Consider the following 20,985-nt stretch of genomic DNA (forward strand, 5'->3'; position numbering starts at 1 on the left):
ACCGGGTCATTCCAACCTTGGAGGACCCGGTAAATCCCCATTCAAAATACCCTTCCCCATTCCCATTCGAGCCTCCATAGGGCTCAATGGGAATGGGGAGGGAGCTAAGGCCTGTTATTAGCTCCCTGGCCCCTTAGCGGCTCCCGCTAAGGATGGCTAGTTTTACCAGCCGGCCTTAGTGGGACCCGCTAAGGGACCTCGGAATGCGGCGGTAAGGGGTTAACGGCACCGGCATCCTTACCAGCGCCGTTAACCCCTTACCACCACACACGTAATGAGGCCCGTGATGTGTAACAGCACAAGGTATGAAAGAACATTGACAAGTTGGGAAACGGAGAGGGAAAAGCTAAAACCAGGAGAAAAAAATATGAAAGAAGAGGGAGCAGATGGCAATAGTCGGGCCAAAAAAAAAAGACAAAACCAGCCTGGGAGGAAGAGGAGTACCAAATTGGCACCCGGCCCACCATAGTTGAGAGAGAATAAAAATGTAAAACTGTAACACACTGAGTGAGCGAAATATGCTCAAATATGAGGCAGAAAGTCAGGAGCCAGAAGCAGCGGAATTGGAGGCGAGTGATGTGTCCATATTCTCAGTCTTGAGAGAGCGAATGAAAGTCTTAAGATCAGCAGGATCATCAAAGATCAATGCTCAACCTGCATATGTCATTTTAAAAGAACATGGATGATATAAACCATATCTGACATTAAGTTCTTTCAGGGCAGGGCAATAAGAAAGAAATTCCTTCTTGTGTTGGGCGGTCTTCTTTGCTAAATCTTGGGAAATATGAATCCTGCAGCACTGCCAAACAAGGGTATTCTACTCTTTGGCTTTAGAAATGATGAGCAACAGTTGAGTGTACTCTAATAAGTAGAAAATCAGATTACGCGGTGGAGATTGTGACAGCTTCGAGCTTCTCATGGGGCCGATGCGATAAGCATGTTGAATGTTGAGAGAGATTTCCTTCGCCGCTTTTTGCAACTGAGTAACTCTTGGTGAGACATCTTCAGCAAAGCTTATTCTACTTTCCAGTTCACTCATTCCCTTTTCAAAGAAATGTCATCTTTTGTCAAGCTGCTGTGATATTTGGTTGGTAGTTTCAATGAAAAGTTTGAGTCACCTAATCTTTTGTAAAATAGCTTCAATGGCAGGGTCAGTGGAGGTTTGCAGCGTAGGCGATTCACTTTTAAGTTAAGAGTGGCAGAAGGAGATTGTAAGTCCTTGGAAACTGTTAATGTTTTTTTGGCTATTTTTATCAGCGGCCATGGTGAGGAATTATTATGAAGGCCAAACAGCAGATAACAGCAATATCCAGGAGGAGGTGTTTGGTTAGACTTGATATACAGAGGTTAATGCAAATAAAATGTTACTGGAATGTTTTTGTCCGTTTCTCTATATGCAGTTCTTCACTTTTCTTTTCTTTTGGCTGTTATATTAAATAGCCATGAGGTGGCAGTGAATGTGAGCAAAGGGGCAGCCTTGAGAAAGACCTCATAGGTTGAAACACGTGTCGGCACTAATGGAATAGAAGTATATCACATACTCTGTACCGCATGTAAAGATTAAGCAAAGAATATGTTTGTCACAAGAGTGACAACCCATGTTTAAATTACTAAAGGAAAGATATATCAACAAGTGTTGCAAACACCTAACGTGTGTGGAAATGTATACTCATTGGATACTAAGGAAGCACTGTCCCGCGCCTAATTACAAATTATTGTATCTCAGTCACCCAGAAAAACTGCGTCGCTACAGTGTTCCAAAGCTGGTTGGGTTCAGACTCTAACACATAAAGAGACAGGCTGAAACATAATATCCTTGCTTAAGGGGATTGTGCCGTATTCCAGATGGACTAAGGCAGTCGGAGGACTGTGGGGTAACAGTGACAGTTTCTTCAGGTAGTTGTTTTCCCTTCTAAGAATCGTCTCTGCATCCTCAAACCCCCATAGCTCTGAATCATAAAGGATGGCTGAGACTGCCTGCTTCTGATAGAGTTTGAATTCCGGCGAAATTGCACCACTTACTTTACAACTAAAAAAGGATAAAATAGCCCCGCAAAATGTATTCAACGTAAGGGCAGCCCTATTTATCTGAAGAGCCCATCTTGGGTTCACCTGAAATCTCACACCTAAATAGTCAAAACTATCGACTTGTTCAATTAAAGTATCATCTATCTTTATGTGGGCTTCATTGACCCACTCAATTCTTCTCCATAATCAAGCTGCTCTTCTGCAGTCAACTGCAAAATGGCTGCACTGGCTCCTTGGGGCACCATTGCGTCAAAACTGTGCCTTGCAGAGGCAAAAGGATGGCTGCACCATCTTGCCAAACACAAAATGGGCGGGTTGGAACAGGGAGCACACAGAGAAAGGTGCTTGGGTGTTCTGTGGTGCACACAAAAAAAAAACAAATCAAAGCAGCGCTGCTTTGCTGCTTGCAAAAACAAAAAGTTCCCATTGAAAAAGGGAATATTTCAAATTAAAAAGAATGCTGCTCAGGTGCTATTTTCATCTGTTTTTCATCAAACTACTGTATTAATAAAGCTTTGCCACACCCATACATATCAATTGTGCTTCAGTACAAGAAAGCCTGATCCCTTAATGACAGGCTCTTTCAAGCCAAACCTGGGAAAATAAAAGAAACTTCATTTTCAGCCGCATGGGAAACGCTTTACTTTTTGAGTTACAAAGTGTCAAAGATCTATAATTCAAAGAAACGTATGGCAATTTCAGTGCATCTGTGTTCAAACAAATTGCTGCCTACAAGAAAGTAAATATGGCTGCAAAACAATATTGGGAAGTCAGATGGAAAAACGAATTTGAAAGAAAAATGCCATCTTTCACCACATGTGTCAAAATGGGCTTTTGCAAACCAAAGAAGAAAATGCCAGTTTTAAAAGTACAAATGTTGAAAACGTATCCTTCCCTAGCAATGTGAAAGCGGATTGTGCTGTGAAATATATATATGAGTTTTTTAATTTTTTAAAATTTTTTTATTATTTCACACAGTTTATACAAACTTTTGAAATATAAAACTCTCACAATTAATCACAATTTCAACTAGTTCTAAAACTAAATTTACAAATAATCTTTAAAAAAAAGATGAGAAAGAAGAGAAAGACACAAAGACCAACACACTTGCCATCAATTACTAGGAACCTCATTAGTGCTAACGACAGTGATTTGCACTCGCTGTTATGCATTTGCCTCCACCAATCCTCAATGTTATAAGTCAAACATTTTTCCAGCTCTTTCCTTAGGAATTTCCCACATTGGTCCCTTAGATTGTGGCAGGAAAGGACTAAATGTTTTAGATTTTCAACTCAATTGAACAGAGTCTGCAGTTTATATTTCCTTGATCATTCATCTATGCCTTAGAATTTCTTTGGTTTCAAAGAGATTTAGACTACATTTCAAGTAAAGTCTTCTTAGACGCTTACATGGTGCGATAATCATGTATTTAGGAAGAGTGTTAAGTCTTAGGTTTTATTCAGCATGCTTTCTTCTGATTCAGGACAAAAATAAGTAAGATAAGGAATTATAAAGCAGTGGCTACATGGGGTGAAATCAGCCCAAAACAGGTTTCCGCTTTGAGGATGCTAGCAACAGAAGGCCCCTCACAGTAGATTAACAGACACACAAGTTCTAAGTGCTACCCTGGCAGACTTCAGTCTAAGCTGAGGCCTCTTACAATGGAAATATGGGAAACGAGTATGTGAAAAAGAAAATCACACCTCTCCATGACTTCTACAAGAAGTTTCAAAGAAAAACTCCATGACAACCCTGGATTAAGGGGGTTAGCTTGGAAGCTATGCCCATATATGGGGAACAATACTGAACATTTGCTTCCAAAGACTATGTTATTAATAAAACTTGTAAGACTTTTATCTTTGCAACCGGATTTCGCAAAAATGTTAAAGGTTAACAGTTTAAATGTCATTTTATGGCTTTAATTTAAGACGTAGACTTCACTGCCATTTTGGAAACAGAAATGGCAAAGAAGTGGATATTCTGAGGATAGTGTACAGGATGCCACTGTACATTTTAATACTAATATGCCTAATAATAATCTATACGCATGTGTAAAGTTATAGAATTGTAAGTAATATAATTCTCACCGAAAAGTGCAAAAAAATGGTAGAAGGGTGAAACAAGGTCCTACAGCCATGAGGACTGGACTGCTATGTTCTACATAAAATATATAATCTGCCCATGTCATTTGTTAAGATGTACCAACTGTACAAATGTGCCATTTATGTCAAAACTGGGTTGTGGCAAAATTAACTGTCGCAAGGCTTTTCACCTCATAAAATGCAAGCTCATAAACTGAGACTCCTCCTCAAGGAGGCAATTAACTTAGGCTAACCTATGCAAGTCTTGGAGGTAGGCCTAGCTCAGTTTTTCCCACCAATAATGATGTGATGTCACCATGCTTTATATAAAGGGTGGCTGACAGGACTCTAGACAGACTCTTTCCTGAATTTCCTGCGCCTGTGTTCCTGATCTTCTACATTCATCCTGCCAGATTCCAGATCCCACTGCAAAGCCAAAGCATAGTTGATTCCAGATCCCACTGCAAAGTCAAAGCATTGCTGATCCTATCCCCAGCAAGGCCTCAATCAAGAGAATGCCACAAAAACAAAATCCCATTAACCAAAGGAAAAGCTGTGGTATTATTTTGGGAAGCATCCTGAAACCAGACTGGCTTTGTGCCCACTAACTGCATGCCCACTGCAACCCCGCCATCCAGCTATCCTGATTATCCGGTGACCAGACAGGCCCAGCTGTTGTTCTGCTAGGAGAGTCCGCTGATACCTGGTGACCCGAGCCCTGGAGTCCAGAACCCGGTTGACTGTTCCTAATCCCAAATTTAAGAGCGGACTGTAAGTATCCCACATCCCATTACACATAGTCTACACCATCTTAACTTTTGTCTTTGTTCCACTCTCTCTAAGAAACCCCATCCATTCCCTGATAACTTGTATAGACTGTTCTAATTTTCTGTGCACCCTGTTCTTGTCTCCTAGTGTTAGCGCAATTCTTTCCTTCATCTCATCTTATAACTCATTAGTAATATTTGTAGTAATTTAATTTAATTCCCACATAGATTAGGACACAGCGAGAAAAGGTTGACGTCGCAAATCAATCTTCGAACGCACTGTGGCTTTCTTTAACAATATAGTCTAAATAATGTAGTTTAAGTAAACTTTGCCTTTCATTTTTAAAACCGATGTTCTCTTGTGAACTGCTCTATTTTCCTAAAAACAAATCTCATTCTACCTTCCAAATCTCTCTCAATTCCTCACCTATAGCCCTCCTTTCACCTCTATATTGGCCCTGGGCTGTGTATCTATCCCCCTGCCCAAAACCACATTCCAATTCAATGTGTTTCACCGGTTTTTTTAAAAAGAAACATTTTTACAATTAAAACTGCAAACTAGAAAAAAAATCAACTTTTCCATGTGTAAATTCGGCTGCACTGGGTTTTCAATGTCAATGTCAATCAAAAGGTGCTTTTGTGATACCTTGCCTGATGGTTGATAGTGATATAACATCCCTAATACTGTGATAAAACATATGTATATCATTATTTAACACACATATAATTAATTATTTTTCAAAATCTGAGGGTCATTTTAGGCCTTTGCAAAGGGTTTGCTGCCTTTTATCCCTGACTAGCTGCTGCTTCTTTTTATCCACTCAGAATTTGATTATTTGTGGGTTGAGGGAACATTGCAGGGGGAAACCTTAACTTGGGTGCTATCTATCCTAATTAAAAAAGTGCTCCTATTCCCTTGTGCTTTGGATATGTTCTACTAGAAGGTTATCCAAGTGCATTGCTTCCATTTCCATTGTCATTATCACCCCATTGGTGATTGCTGCCCAATATTAAAATTTGTCTGATTTGTGAGAATTTAAAAAATAAATCAACATTGTATTTTCACCAACTGGCCCGGTTCATGGTCCATTGTGACCCAGGGTATTTGTAAAAGGGGGTGTGAGACGGGTCGGGTATCGGCTCAATTTGAATTAATTGAAATTAAAGAAAACGCATTCCTATTCAGCACCACATCCCAGGATAAGACCAAGTGTCCTGGTCCGAAGTGTGACGCCCTATTGGAATCCTTAACAAACTGGGGGCTCGAGTTGGGGATTGAGTTTGTTTATTCACCCATGACAGCCTAACACAGCAGACTAACCTAATAGGTACGAATAGTTTGTGTGGCTAGAACACTGTGTTACACTGTCGAAGCGCCTCCCCAAAACAAAAATCCTAAGTACCAGGCCTGTGAATAAAATTAAAGTTAAATCAACCCCAAAAATAGACAAAAAGCAATAGAATTCAGATTACCTTTCCAGAAATAAATTAATAAAGAAAGAACACTTTCCAAAATGGCCACGGTAGAGATCAACATAGCTATGGAACACCTGCACAAATTATTTGTCAGGTGAGAATGGCCAGAACAAGATGAAAAAGTCTGGCTAGAAGAAATAACGCAACAGGTCACCGCCATAGACATGGATATATGACAGGACGGTGGCCTATTGCACCAACCTTTGAGCGAGTCATACATGACTCTGAAAATTAAAGAGGAGCACATTAAACTTGTCAGAATTGCGGCCTATATCTATCTTCATATGGGAGTGATGCGGGAAAAGCATGAGGTAAATAGAACTCTTGCGCAAAATCAATCTGAACTTTTAGCTCAAATTCAGACTGAGCTAAAATTAACGGAACAAAAATTGCAAAAAAGCCAAGATTCTGAGGCGGAATTTGGAGATTATATTAAAGAATTAAAAGAGGACTTGGTTCTCCAACAACAGAATAATGTAGACCAAGAGGCCCAAGTAGATGCATTAAGAGTAGAGTGTCAGGAAAAGGTTGAATCTCTGGAAGAGAGTCAACAGAAGCGGACTCAACAATTAACATATAACAGGGTCTGCTCAGGACAAATAACCATGCAAGATCAGGTCAAAAGGTTGGAATAGGAGAATAACAAATTCATTATTAAAGACCTCCACTCCCAAGCAGAATTTGATGAAGAGCGCCAGAAATTAAGAGTGATAGCACAACAAAGGGATGACCTGGTGGAACAAAGGGGCGCTATGTATGAGGAGAAAGAGGCCCTAAACCAGGAAATGTGTAATTTAAAAACCAATCTGGAGAGAAGGGAGTCAGAACTGCAGGTACTGACTGGCCTAAAAGAAGAATATGATAAAGTAATGGGACATAGGAGACAAATGGAACTCGAGTTAGAGCAGGCCATAGAGGCTCTAAATGTACAGAAAAGGGAAGCTCACCTCCTTCAACAGAAATTGGCTCAGGGTGCCCAAACTATACAGGCAGCACAAAGAGATAATGAGGCCCTATGTGAGGAGAATGATGGACTCCAGAAACAAGTGGCAGCTCAAGAGCGAGTCATAGAGGCAGTAAAACCCTGATAGCCGAGCAAAAGGCTGAGATCTTTGTCTATTGTCAAGAGATAGGGGCTGAGAAGGAAAAACTAGCGAGGTTGGAGAAAGAGTATTCTAGATCTAATACCAACTAGAGGGATCCTGAACAGGTGGAGAGGGACAAGGCAACCCCTGATCATAATATGATGACCTCTCTGCTAAAGCACTCAAACCCATTTAATACATTGAACACTGCTGACTTCCTGCTCCTGACCAGAAACCATGAGGCCGGCGGAATTAAATAGGTTTAGTATGATGGGTCTGACAGGTCAGTGCCTCCCAGAAATCGATGGACGGGCGTCCCAATATATATACCAAAACATTAAAGCTGATGTCTATGACAGGCAGTCTTCTATGAGGGAAAAGTCAGGGAATTAGATTTACAGAAATATTACCTTCCAAGGGACCAGTTGGTTCAATGTGTAGAAAAATTGAATGAAATGAGGCCCAAAAAGAGCATTTTGAAGACCTCCACCCAATCAGGGCAGTGGGCATATCTTCTGCAAACCCTGGAAGCAGGGAGGAGTCAGAAGACGACTCTCCTGTGCGCCAAAGCGGAGTAGAAACTAGGCCCCACCATTCTGCAAGCCCCTCCCAAGCTCAAAGAATCAGGGAGCACCTAGAAGATCAGGAGGGGTGCTCCAACAGTGGCGCCTCTGAGTCTGAGGGCGAGTGAACTCGGGTGACTAAGCCAAAGAAGGCAAATAAACTAAAGAGAGTTAAGGCCAAAGACCCCATTAGGCAGATTAAGGCCATTAGGAGTTTCATCACTCCATACCATAAAAACGCAAAATATTCTGTCTGGGAACATTTGGAACTCTATGAGCAGATGATGGACACTTTTCACCTTAAAGACAACCAGAACTGCATAGAGTATGCTAAGTGGACATTCTCTCTAGAGTACTCAAGCTTCTTTGCTGAGCTGGAGGACCAGAACCATTCAAGGTGGTCCACCTACAGGTCGGCCATCTTGAAACATTTTTCTGCCCACAGAAACCCCCAATAGGCTTGTAAAGCGGCCTACAATTTGCAGTGCGGGGAAGATCAGGCCCCACGAGAATTTGTGCAGGTGCTAAAACGCGCCTTTGCAAAAACCACAAGGAGGGTGCACACGGATAGCAAGGAGTTTATAAAAACCTTCGTTCATGCACTCCCAAAGTATGTTATGACCCAGCTGGTGAGGCATTTGCACGATAAAAGATCTCTGAACTGGGTAATAGAGCAGGCGACCCACATTTATGAAGTCCAAAAACCTGCAGAAAATAAAAAATCAGATCAAAAACCCCAAACCAGCCAACAGCCCTGCTGCCGCTAAGGTAGCGGAGGTGAAGGTTGCCCCCATTTTAGACCTAGAAATGGGGGAGCCTAAAAATGCAACTATCCCAAACCAGCAAAGCCAGAGGCCAAGAAGGCCTTCAGGGAAATCACAAACAGGTGGCAATCAAAGAGGTAATCCCACTAATGGGACCCCTTATTCTCCTGAGTATATTAGTCCCAGGTACAAGGCCAACCAGCCTATCTTGGGGTATATATGGACTCCTCCAGCTCAAGGGGGGTGGTGGGGTCCCGCCAGGTAAGTAGTCCCCCAGGAAACTTCCCTCCTAACTTCCCTCCAGAGGGCAGTAATTCCCCAAATCCCGGGTTAAGTGTCTTTCCCCAGTACCCTCAAACCCCCAACATGCAGGGCAACCCTCCTTTCTTTCCCTGCGTTCAGGAGCCCAGACAACCCAATCCGGTAGAGGGGAGGCCAAGCAGGGAGGGCTACCAAAATCCACCATATCCAGGGTACTACAGGAGAAGGGATAATCTTCCTGTGAACATCCGAGGTATGAGCAGAGACCCCCGTACCAGCCAGAACGGGTGTCCCAACTGGAGCGCCAGGTCCAGAACCTTACCCAGGATCTGGGTCGCATGTTGAGGGCTCAACAGAACCCTCAGATGAACATGGCGACTCAGAACCCCACAAACTAAGGGTCTGGCACCCCAGAACAATGACGGGGAGAGAACCCCGAAAATTCACCAGTTCCAGAGGAGGAGGCACAGGGAAAAGGGGGGTGTAAAGCCCTAGAGGAAGCTTCCTTCCTTACCCGTTAAAAACCCCCCAGACACCCTGGAACCGGAACAAAAATCTCCTGCCCCAGAAAATCTGCAACTCAGGGAACAGGCAGTGGGTAGGAGAAATAAAGACCTCAAAAAGGCCCATTTTGGGGAGGAAGTTAGTGTCCTCCAATTTCAAGGGGAAGAATCCTTAGAGGATTCTGGGAAAACAATCTTCTCCTTCAGGGACAGGGGAATTCCTCCCAAATACAAATGGGTCCCGAGAGATCTAAATGAAGACTGGGGGGTGGGGGGACTGATGCAGAGTCATCCATCCCTGAACCCCAGAATTGTCACCCGGAGAAGGAAATAGTAAAAGAGGGATCCTCCCCACAAATTGGTTGTAGTGACTGCCACCCGGTAAGTGGGGGCAGCACAGAGCTAAGGGAAACCGGGGATTCCAAAATCTCCACTATTTCAGAATGTCACATTTTTATTACAGATCCCCAGACTCTGACACATAAACCTGTCCAAAATGCCACTGTGTCAGAATCCAAAATAAGGAAAATGACCACCCAGCTTGCCCAAAATGCACATTACCTTTGCCCACTTGAGGAGAAGGAGGGTACATTTTATGCCCCAGTCCAAGTGCAAGGGCAATGTACATTTTCAGCACTGGTGGACACTGTTTCCCAAGCCACTCTTCTGTCAAAAGGGCCTTTGATCAGCTAAATTCAGGAAGGGGGGAGAGATACCAGATCCCTCTCACCCATCTTCCTGAACAACTCCAAATCTTTGACGGGAAAGAAATTCCTGTCGAGGGGAGAGCGGATTTCGAAATAAAAATTGGGCAACACAAAGTGAAACACCCGGTCATAGTTGTGACTCCAGAGAGCACACCCTGTCTATTAGGGAATGACATCCTGTGCAGGTTGTCCCCCCTAATAGACTATGTGAACAAGGTCCCCTGGACTCAGAATAACAGTCCAATAAAATTAAAACAGAGTGTCAACCATGTTAGTTTAAATGGCATATGCCACATGGTTGAACAAAAACCTGATCATATTGAGTTTCATTTCCAGAACAATCAAATACCTGACGTGACAGTAATTGCTGTAGGTCAACCAACTGGTGATGGGAACTCCTCTCCATTCCTGAAAACCAACCTTTGAAATGTTATACTGATCCCCAATTTGAAAATCCCAATTCTATAGTCAAAGGTGATGAGAAAACCAGCTCAAAGTTAAACTGATATTCAGAAAATTAGAGAACAGTTGTTCATCCCTACTCAGTTAAATGAGGGGAAGAAGTATGTTCTCGCATGAGTGTGCGTGAACAACGGTAAGAGCTTCATCAGCAAAGCCACGTTCAGACAGCTCCCAAAAGATCCAGCCATTCCCACATTTACATTGATCAATAAGTGGGAAATGGGCCTGGAAACTCCCAATTCCAAACATCTCCTGCCTAGCAGGTCTATGCTCAAATTTTCTATAGGTAACAAAAGCTTGGAACATAATTGTTTGGTCGTGTGAGATGTACAAGCTGCATTCTATTTAGGCAGTGACATTCTCAATCAGTTTGCCATTAATTCGGAAATTACAAAGCCTGGACCCGACTAGGGGGAAATCCCATTGACTTTGATGATTCAGAAAAAGTATTTTGGTCAGCCCAATTGCTGACGTATGCAGTTGAAGTTCAAATTGGAGCGGAGGTCACCATCCCAGGATGGACATGACTATTCCCAAGACTATGCGCAGCGATTCCCGGGTGTGACAAGACGACCCCCGGCTCTGCGGAGGATGGAAACCCAGGATTGAAAAGAAAGGGACTCAACAAACAATCAATGCGCAGAAAGTCTCCGGCTTACATTTGAATTGATTAAGGCGGCAGAATCTAAAGACACAAACCCGCAGAGGCCTATGCCGGATGAGTCCATACTAAGCCCACACATAGAGACATGCTCCCAGTCTATTAGAAGCTTGATGTGAATGTAGCTGTCTTCCCTACCCCTGTCCTATATACTGCTCCCGTTCCCTTCCCTTCTGCCCCCCCCCTCCAGTTACAGATTTGATTCCTGTAGAAAACTTGAGTTCTGTTAAGATTTCTCTATGCTAATTGCAGTTTTCTGATGTAAAGCGCCATAGCAAGAGTGAAAAACATGTAATAAATCAAATGTTTGCTATACTTGTTATGCCAATAAAACAATAAAAACAACGTTGGAAAAAAAAGAGGACAGAAACTGCAAAATCCTGATGCATATGTACACCTCAATGCCCATCTCTAACAGCAGGGGTTGGGGTTAAACCCAAAACCATTAGTCAGTGTAAAACACAACACCATTCCAATATTGGTGGATAACAGCAACACTAGGAGTATCACTCTGGGAGCAGGCACCATTATTGGAATGGCGGTTGATGATCGAAATGTTTCCATGGATCTAGGAAATGAACTGATAGGACCAGTTCACAATTACTGTTTTGACAATGACAGTGACAATGACTTAACACCAGACAGCATCTTCACCCAGCAAGGGGGGAATTTCCTGGTGTACTCTTTCTGCCCTTACAGGGAGGAAGAGGTGACTTGTGACATCAGGCAGGATGAGGTGATATTCCAGGTCCACAATGACTGCCTCTCCTGCCTGAAACCCTCTGTCCAGGTCAATACTCTAACCAGAGACCTCTCCGCCCAGCTGGAGGAGGCCGCTGAGATAGCAAACCTGGAAGTCATTCCAGGCTTCAGGCAAATGGTTGAACAGCGAGTCAACCTAGCTGATGCCTGTGAGACTCCGGAGAAAAACAGGTATTCTTAGATTTTCAAGATCTCTTTGCGGTGGACTCGTATGACTGTGGTCGCACTGAAATCCATACTACAACAATTCCCACGGACCCTGGAATGACTCCAGTGTTTGTGAAGCCATATCCCTTGCTTCTCGCGTCCATGGATCCCCAGACGGAAATCATCAAACACCTTGAGTCCTGTGGGATAATTCGTCCAGTCCACAGCACCTTTAATAATCTGGTGTTGGGGATCTTAAAATCGAAAGGCCAGTGGAGACTCTGTGCTGACCTTAGGGAGCTAAATAAATGGGTCCACATGTCCCGTTGGCCTCTCCCCTACATTGACATGGGGCTGGCCCAGATCCAGGGGTCAAAGGTATACACTGCCATTGACCTGACCAATGGGTACTGGACCGTGCCCGTCAGTAGGGAGGACCAATAAAAGCTGACCTTTACCTTTGGGGGGCAGCAGTACACGTGGACCCAGACTCCCTTCGGATACATCAACCCCAGCAATTAATTCAAGATCTTCCTACATAAGGCCATGCCCAACTTGGGTGAAAGGGGTAACATGGCCTATGTGGATGATGTCCTGATAAAAAGCTCAACTGTGGAGGAACATATAGCAGAAATCCGTTATGTTCTGACCCAGTTGAGGGTTGCCGGAGCAAAACTGTCCTTTCAAAAGGCGCAGTGGTGCAGAACCCGTGTCAAATTCTTGGGACATGGAATAACTCATGAGGGTCTCTGCCCCCCCCCCCAGGAGAAGAAAGTGGAAGTACTCCTAAAACTAAAAGACCCCACAACTCTGCGTGAGGTAAGAAGCCTGCTTGGACTAACTAATTACAGTATGTCAGAAACAAGGAGTTCTTCTTCGAGACAGGGTTCTCGAATACATGCTTGACAGCAGTATTATATCAAAAGCAAATGAAGTAATTTCCTATGCAAGCAAGACTTTATCCTTTGTGTAGGAAACGTTCAACGATTGTGAGAAGGCCTTCCTGGCAACGGTGTGGGCATTGAAAAATTACCGCCCATTCATCAAGGGGGAACACATCATAGTGGAGACTCCACACCAGCCTTTGCAATACCTCCAAAGTGACAGAATCCGGGCCAGAAATGTGAGTAATTCCAGAATTACTTCTTGCATTCTGTCAATGCAAGGCTTTCCTGTGGAGGTCAGATATGGCCAAAACAAGAAGAGTCCCCTCGCACAAGGTCTGGCTGACTTGCATGATTGTGTCTCGGGGACGAAAGTCTTAAAATCCAGGACAACATGGAGCCGTACCGGAATTCCCCGCACAAAGTCTATGAAGAAGACAAGTGCGAGGGAATGCCCACAGTTTATGTGGACGGGTGCTCCTACCATGTTGACAACAACGGGGAAAAGGAACTGGTGACCAGCGTTGCGAATGCCTGGGTGAATGATGCCCCGGAACCCTCCGCCGGGTACAAAATCGGTCCCCGCAGTAGTCAGGTGGCAGAGTTGATGACAGTTCATCAGGCCATCCTCACTGCCGTCCAACACCAACTCCACAAACTGAACTGGTCATAATCACTGATTCAGTTTATGTCCGTAACAGGTTCGTGGAGCACCTGGAAAATTGGAAAGCCAGAGGCATGCTATGTGCTAATAACAAACCATCAAAATACTTGGTTTGATTAAGGACACTGGATTCAACACAACCAGCACCAATAAGGAAGACCCATCCTTGAAGATATCAACACCAAATTAACAGAATACAAAACAGAGCTCGAAAATAAGAAAATTAGAAAATTCAAACAGAACACTTACGACTATTTAAAAGATGAGGTGTACAGTTGGATGGAAAAATATGGACCACCATTGAGGAAACCTAAGCCAAATAATAGAAGCGAAACATCCAGCTCAGAGACGGACAGAGAGAGAGAGAGTGTGAATCAAGAAGAAGAAACAATTGCAAGTGCCTCAGGAGGGACAGGCACAACAGAACCACCAAGAAACGATAGAATTCCTTTTTTAGACAGAGGAGGAAGAGAACAAGAAGGGGGGAAAAGAAAAACAAAAAGCAAAAGCCAACACAAGATTACAGCAAAAGAAAACCTAGTAATCAATCTATCTTCCAGGGTTCTTACTCCCACACAGACTCGAACTTTAGAGAAAGGACTAAGCTTTGTTCCCACACACAACAGCACTCTCTTTGACACCAAAATCGAACTGTATAAGCTTATTCTCAAAATGAAGCTAAAGGTGTTCTTTAGTGAGTTAGAACAAGAAAATCAACCCGATAAGGATCCACTTGACCTCAAAGAATTTAAAGGAAAAAGCAACTTTATTCCCCCTGTCAGTGTACCGTCTGCCGACATATTCCAAAAACGAGTCACAAGAGACCTGGAGAAAATCAAGTTTGGTTACTCCAAGAACAGCAACATGAAACCTCATGAATTTAAATTGATCAGAGACCTATATGGAGATGAATCATTAACGATAAGAGCTGCAGATTTGCAGGGTAATTCATAGAAATTCGCACAAAAGTGGCGCACGCGGCTGGCGCACAGCGTGGCCGTGCGAATGTATGCGCCAGCCGCGTGCGCTAAAATCGATTTCCGCGCACAGCGTATTCATGGATTTTCACATCCAAAACCAGCCGTGGCGCAGCGACCCTGCAGCAGCGCCAGTTACGCCCCCAAGAACACCCTCGCGCAAGGAAAAGCCTTCAAAATCCCCAAATAATCGCAAAGGGCTGCGCTAACCCTGGACCAGTTCACAGGGCTGGCAAACAGCAAACGCCAAGCGGGGAACGTGTATTTCAGTGGTTCGCGGGAAGTTCCACACGCGATTGTCCTGTGTACGTGTGCATCAGGGGTGCGTGGGAAGTAACACACGCAAAAGCAGCAGGGTACGTGTATTTCAGGGGTGCGCGGGAAGTATCACACGTAAAAGCAGCAGAGTACGTGTATCTCAGGGGTGCGCAAGAAGTATCACACGCGATTCCATCAGGGTACGTGTATTCCAGGGGTGCGCGGGAAGTATCACACGCAAAAACAGCAGGGTACGTGTATTCCAGGGGTGCACAGGAAGTATCACACGCACAAGCAGCAGGGTACGTGTATTTCAGGGGTGCGCAGGAAGTATCACACGCAAAATCAGCAGGGTACGTGTATTTCAGGGGTGCGCGGGAAGTATCACACACGATTCCATCAGGGTAAGTGTATTCCAGGGGTGCGCGGGAAATATCACACGTAAAAGCAGCAGGGTACGTGTATTTCAGGGGTGCGCAGGAAGTATCACACGCGATTCCATCAGGGTAAGTGTATTAAAGGGGTGCGCGGGGAGCACCACACGTGAATTGCACGTGTGGGTCCTCCCAGGTGTTCCCTCTACACCTTCCACGGCCCCTGCAGGTGGCCCACACCACAGGGGCCTACCCTGCACATGTCCTGCAGGCACCCCATCCACCATGGCCATGCCCCCCAGCCAACCCACATGTCACCTTGCACTACTGCCCACCGACGCATGTCCCCCTGCACCCCCAGCCACCAGGGGCAGCCTCCACCAGGCCCCCACCCATGTCTCCCATCACCCCCACCCCCCAGCCACCAGGGGCAGCCTCCACCAGGCCCCACTCATGTCTCCCATCACCCCCACCCCCCAGCCACCAGGGGCAGCCTCCACCAGGCCCCCACCCATGTCCAAATCATGTCTCCCTGCACCCCCACCCCCCAGCAGTGCAGGGGCAGCCTCCACCAGGCCCCAACTCATGTCTCCCACCACCAGGGGCAGCCTCCACAAGGCCCCCACTCATGTCTCCCATCACCCCCACACCCCAGCCACCAGGGGCAGCCTCCACCAGGCCCCCACTCATGTCCCCTATCACCCCCACCCCCCAGCAGTGCAGGGGCAGCCTCCACCAGGCCCCCACTCATGTCTCCCACCACCCCCACCCCCCACCCACCAGGGGCAGCCTCCACCAGGCCCCCACTCATGTCCCCTATCACCCCCACCCCCCAGCAGTGCAGGGGCAGCCTCCACCAGGCCCCCACTCATGTCTCCCACCACCCCCACCCCCCAGCAGTGCAGGGGCAGCCTCCACCAGGCCCTCACTCATGTCCCCTATCACCCCCACCCCCCACCCACCAGGGGCAGCCTCCACCAGGCCCCCACTCATGTCCTCTATCACCACCACCGCCCAGCAGTGCAGGGGCAGCCTCCACCAGGCCCCCACTCATGTCTCCCACCACCACCACCCACCAGCAGTGCAGGGGCAGCCTCCACCAGGCCCCCACTCATGTCCCCTATCACCCCCACCCCCCACCCACCAGGGGCAGCCTCCACCAGGCCCCCACTCATGTCTCCTATCACCCCCACCCCCCAGCAGTGCAGGGCCAGCCTCCATCAGGCCCCCACTCATGTCTCCCACCACCCCACCCCCCAGCAGTGCAGGGGCAGCCTCCACCAGACCCCCACTCATGTCCCCTATCACCCCCACCGCCCAGCCACCAGGGGCAGCCTCCACCAGGCCCCCAATCATGTCTCCCACCACCCCCACCCTCCAGCCACCAGGGGCAGCCTTCACCAGGCCCCCACTCATGTCCCCTATCACCCCCACCCCCCAGCAGTGCAGGGGCAGCCTCCACCAGGCCCCCGCTCATGTCAAAAGCACCACCCCCACCCCCCAGCCACCAGGGGCAGCCTCCACCAGGCCCCCACTTATGTCTCCCACCACCCCCACCCCCCCAGCAGTGCAGGGGCAGCCTCCACCAGGCCCCCACTCATGTCTCCCACCACCCCCACCCCCCAGCAGTGCAGGGGCAGCCTCCACCAGGCCCCCACTCATGTCCCCTATCACCCCCACCCCCAGCCACCAGGGGCAGCCTCCACCAGGCCCCCACTCATGTCCCCTATCACCCCCACCCCCAGCAGTGCAGGGGCAGCCTCCACCAGGCCCCCAATCATGTCTCCCACCACCCCCACCCCCCAGCAGTGCAGGGGCAGCCTCCACCAGGCCCCCACTCATGTCTCCGTCCACCCCCACGCCCCAGCAGTGCAGGGGCAGCCTCCACCAGGCCCCCACTCATGTCCCCTATCACCCCCACCCCCCAGCCACCAGGGGCAGCCTCCACCAGGCCCCCACTCATGTCCCCTATCACCCCCACCCCCCAGCAGTGCAAGGACAGCCTCCACCAGGCCCCCACTCATGTCCCCTATCACCCCACACCCCAGCAGTGCAGGGGCAGCCTCCACCAGGCCCCGACTCATGTCTCCCTGCACCCCCACCCCCCAGCCACCAGGGGCAGCCTCCACCAGGCCCCCACCCATGTCTACCTCCACCCCCACCCCCCAGCAGTGCAGGGGCAGCCTCCGCCAGGCCCCCACTCATGTCCCGTATCACCCCCACCCCCCAGCCACCAGGGGCAGCCTCCACCAGGCCCCCACTCATGTCCCCTATCACCCCCACCCCCAGCAGTGCAGGGGCAGCCTCCACCAGGCCCCCACTCATGTCCCCTATCACCGCCACCCCCCAGCCACCAGGGGCAGGCTCCACCAGGCCCCCACTCATGTCCCCTATCACCCCCACCCCCCAGCAGTGCAGGGGCAGCCTCCACCAGCCCCCCACTCATGTCTCCCTGCACCCCCACCCCCCAGCCACCAGGGGCAGCCTCCACCAGGCCCCCACCCATGTCCCCTATCACCCCCACCCACCAGCAGTGCAGGGGCAGCTTACACCAGGCCCCACTCATGTCTCCCACCACCCCCACCCCCCAGCAGTGCAGGGGCAGCCTCCACCAGGCCCCCCATGTCCCCTATCACCCCCACCACCCACCCACCAGAGGCAGCCTCCACCAGGCCCCCACTCTTGCCTCCCTGCACCCCCACCCCCCAGCCACCATGGGCAGCCTCCACCAGGCCGCCACTCATGTCTCCCTGCACCCCCACCCCCCAGCCAACAGGGGCAGCCTCCACCAGGCCCCCACCCATGTCCCCTATCACCCCCACCCCCCAGCAGTGCAGGGGCAGCCTCCACCAGGCCCCCACTCATGTCTCCCACCACCCCCACCCCCAGCAGTGCAGGGGCAGCCTCCACCAGGCCCCCACTCATGTCCCCTATCACCCCCACCCCCCACCCACCAGGGGCAGCCTCCACCAGGCCCCCACTCATGTCCCCTATCACCCCCACCCCCCAGCAGTGCAGGCGCAGCCTCCACCAGGCCCCACTCATGTCTCCCACCACCCCCACCCCCCAGCAGTGCAGGGGCAGCCTCCACCAGGCCCCCACTCATGTCCCCTATCCCCCCACCCCCCAGCAGTGCAGGGGCAGCCTCGACCAGGCCCCCACTCATGTCTCCCACCACCCCACCCCCCAGCACCAGGGGCAGCCTCCACCAGGCCCCCAATCATGTCCCCTATCACCCCCACTCCCCAGCAGTGCAGGGGCAGCCTCCACCAGGCCCCCACTCATGTCTCCCTGCACCCCCACCCCCCAGCACCAGGGGCAGCCTCCACCAGGCCCCCACCCATGTCTACCACCACCCCGACCCCCCAGCAGTGCAGGGGCAGCCTCCATCAGGCCCCCACTCATGTCCCCTATCACCCCCACCCCCCAGCCACCAGGGGCAGCCTCCACCAGGCCCCCACTCATGTCCCCTATCACCCCCACCCCCCAGCAGTGCAGGGGCAGCCTCCATCAGGCCCCCACTCATGTCCCCTATCACCCCCACCCCCCAGCCACCAGGGGCAGCCTCCACCAGACCGCCACACATGTCCCCTATCAACCCCACACCCCAGCAGTGGAGGGGCAGCCTCCATCAGGCCCCCACTCATGTCCCCTATCACCCCAACCCCCCAGCAGTGCAGGGGCAGCCTCCATCAGGCCCCCACTCATGTCTCCCATCACCCCACCCCCCAGCAGTGCAGGGCACCCTCCACCAGGCCCCCACTCATGTCCAACTCATGTCTCCCTGCACCCCCACCTCCCAGCAGTGCAGGGGCAGCCTCCACCAAGCCCCCACTCATGTCTCCCTGCACCCCCACCCCCCAGCCACCAGGGGCAGCCTCCACCAGGCCCCCACCCATGTCCCCTATCACCCCCACCCCCCACCCACGAGGGGCAGCCTCCACCAGGCCCCCACTCATGTCCCCTATCACCCCCACCCCCCAGCAGTGCAGGGGCAGCCTCTATCAGGCCCCCAACCATGTCTCCCACCACCCCCACCCCCCAGCAGTGCAGGGGCAGCCTCCACCAGGCCCCCACTCATGTCCCATATCACCCCCACCCCCCAGCCACCAGGGGCAGCCTCCATCAGGCCCCCACTCATGTCCCCTATCACCCCCACCCCCCAGCCACCAGGGGCAGCTTCCACCAGGCCCCCACTCATGTCCCCTATCAACCCCACCCCCCAGCAGTGCAGGGGCAGCCTCCATCAGGCCCCCACTCATGTCCCCTATCACCCCCACCCCCCAGCCACCAGAGGCGGCCTCCACCAGGCCCCCACTCATGTCCCCTATCACCCCCACCCCCCAGCAGTGCAGGGGCAGCCTCCACCAGGCACCCACTCATGTCCCCTATCACCCCCACCCCCCCAGCAGTGCAGTGCACCCTCCACCAGGCCCCCACTCATGTCCAACTCATGTCTCCCTGCACCCCCACCCCTCAGCAGTGCAGAGGCAACCTCCATCAGGCCCCCACTCATGTCTCCCATCACCCCCACCCCCCAGCAGTGCAGGGCACCCTCCACCAGGCCCCCACTCATGTCCAACTCATGACTCCCTGCACCCCCACCCCCAGCAGTGCAGGGGCAGCCTCCACCAGGCCCCCACTCATGTCTCCCTGCACCCCCACCACCCAGCCACCAGGGGCAGCCTCCACCAGGCCCCCACCCATGTCCCCTATCACCCCCACCCCCCACCCAGGAGGGGCAGCCTCCACCAGGCCCCCACTCATGTCCCCTATCACCCCCACCCCCCAGCAGTGCAGGGGCAGCCTCCATCAGGCCCCCACTCATGTCTCCCACAACCCCCACCCCCCAGCAGTGCAGGGGCAGCCTCCACCAGGCCCCCACTCATGTCCCCTATCACCCCCACCCCCCATCCACCAGGGGCAGCCTCCATCAGGCCCCCACTCATGTCCCCTATCACCCCCACCCCCCAGCCACCAGGGGCAGCTTCCACCAGGCCCCCACTCATGTCCCCTATCACCCCCACCCCCCAGCAGTGCAGGGGCAGCCTCCATCAGGCCCCCACTCATGTCCCCTATCACCCCCACCCCCCAGCCACCAGGGGCGGCATCCACCAGGCCCCCACTCATGTCCCCTATCACCCCCACCCCCCAGCAGTGCAGGGGCAGCCTCCATCAGGCAACACTCATGTCCCCTATCACCCCCAGCCACCAGGGGCAGCCTCCACCAGGCCCCCACTCATGTCCCCTATCACCCCCACCCCCCAGCAGTGCAGGGGCAGCCTCCATCAGGCCCCCACTCATGTCTCCCATCACCCCCACCCCCCAGCAGTGCAGGGCACCCTCCACCAGGCCCCCACTCATGTCCAACTCATGTCTCCCTGCACCCCCACCCATCAGCAGTGCAGGGGCAGCCTCCACCAGGCCCCCACTCATGTCTCCCTGCACCCCCACCCCCCAGCCACCAGGGGCAGCCTCCACCAGGCCCCCAACCATGTCCCCTATCACCCCCACCCCCCAGCAGTGCAGGGGCAGCCTCCACCAGGCCCCCACTCATGTCT

Source organism: Ambystoma mexicanum, chromosome 4p, assembly GCF_040938575.1.
Source record: "Ambystoma mexicanum isolate Mex_15411 chromosome 4p, UKY_AmexF1_1, whole genome shotgun sequence".
Taxonomy (NCBI): Eukaryota; Metazoa; Chordata; class Amphibia; order Caudata; family Ambystomatidae; genus Ambystoma; species Ambystoma mexicanum.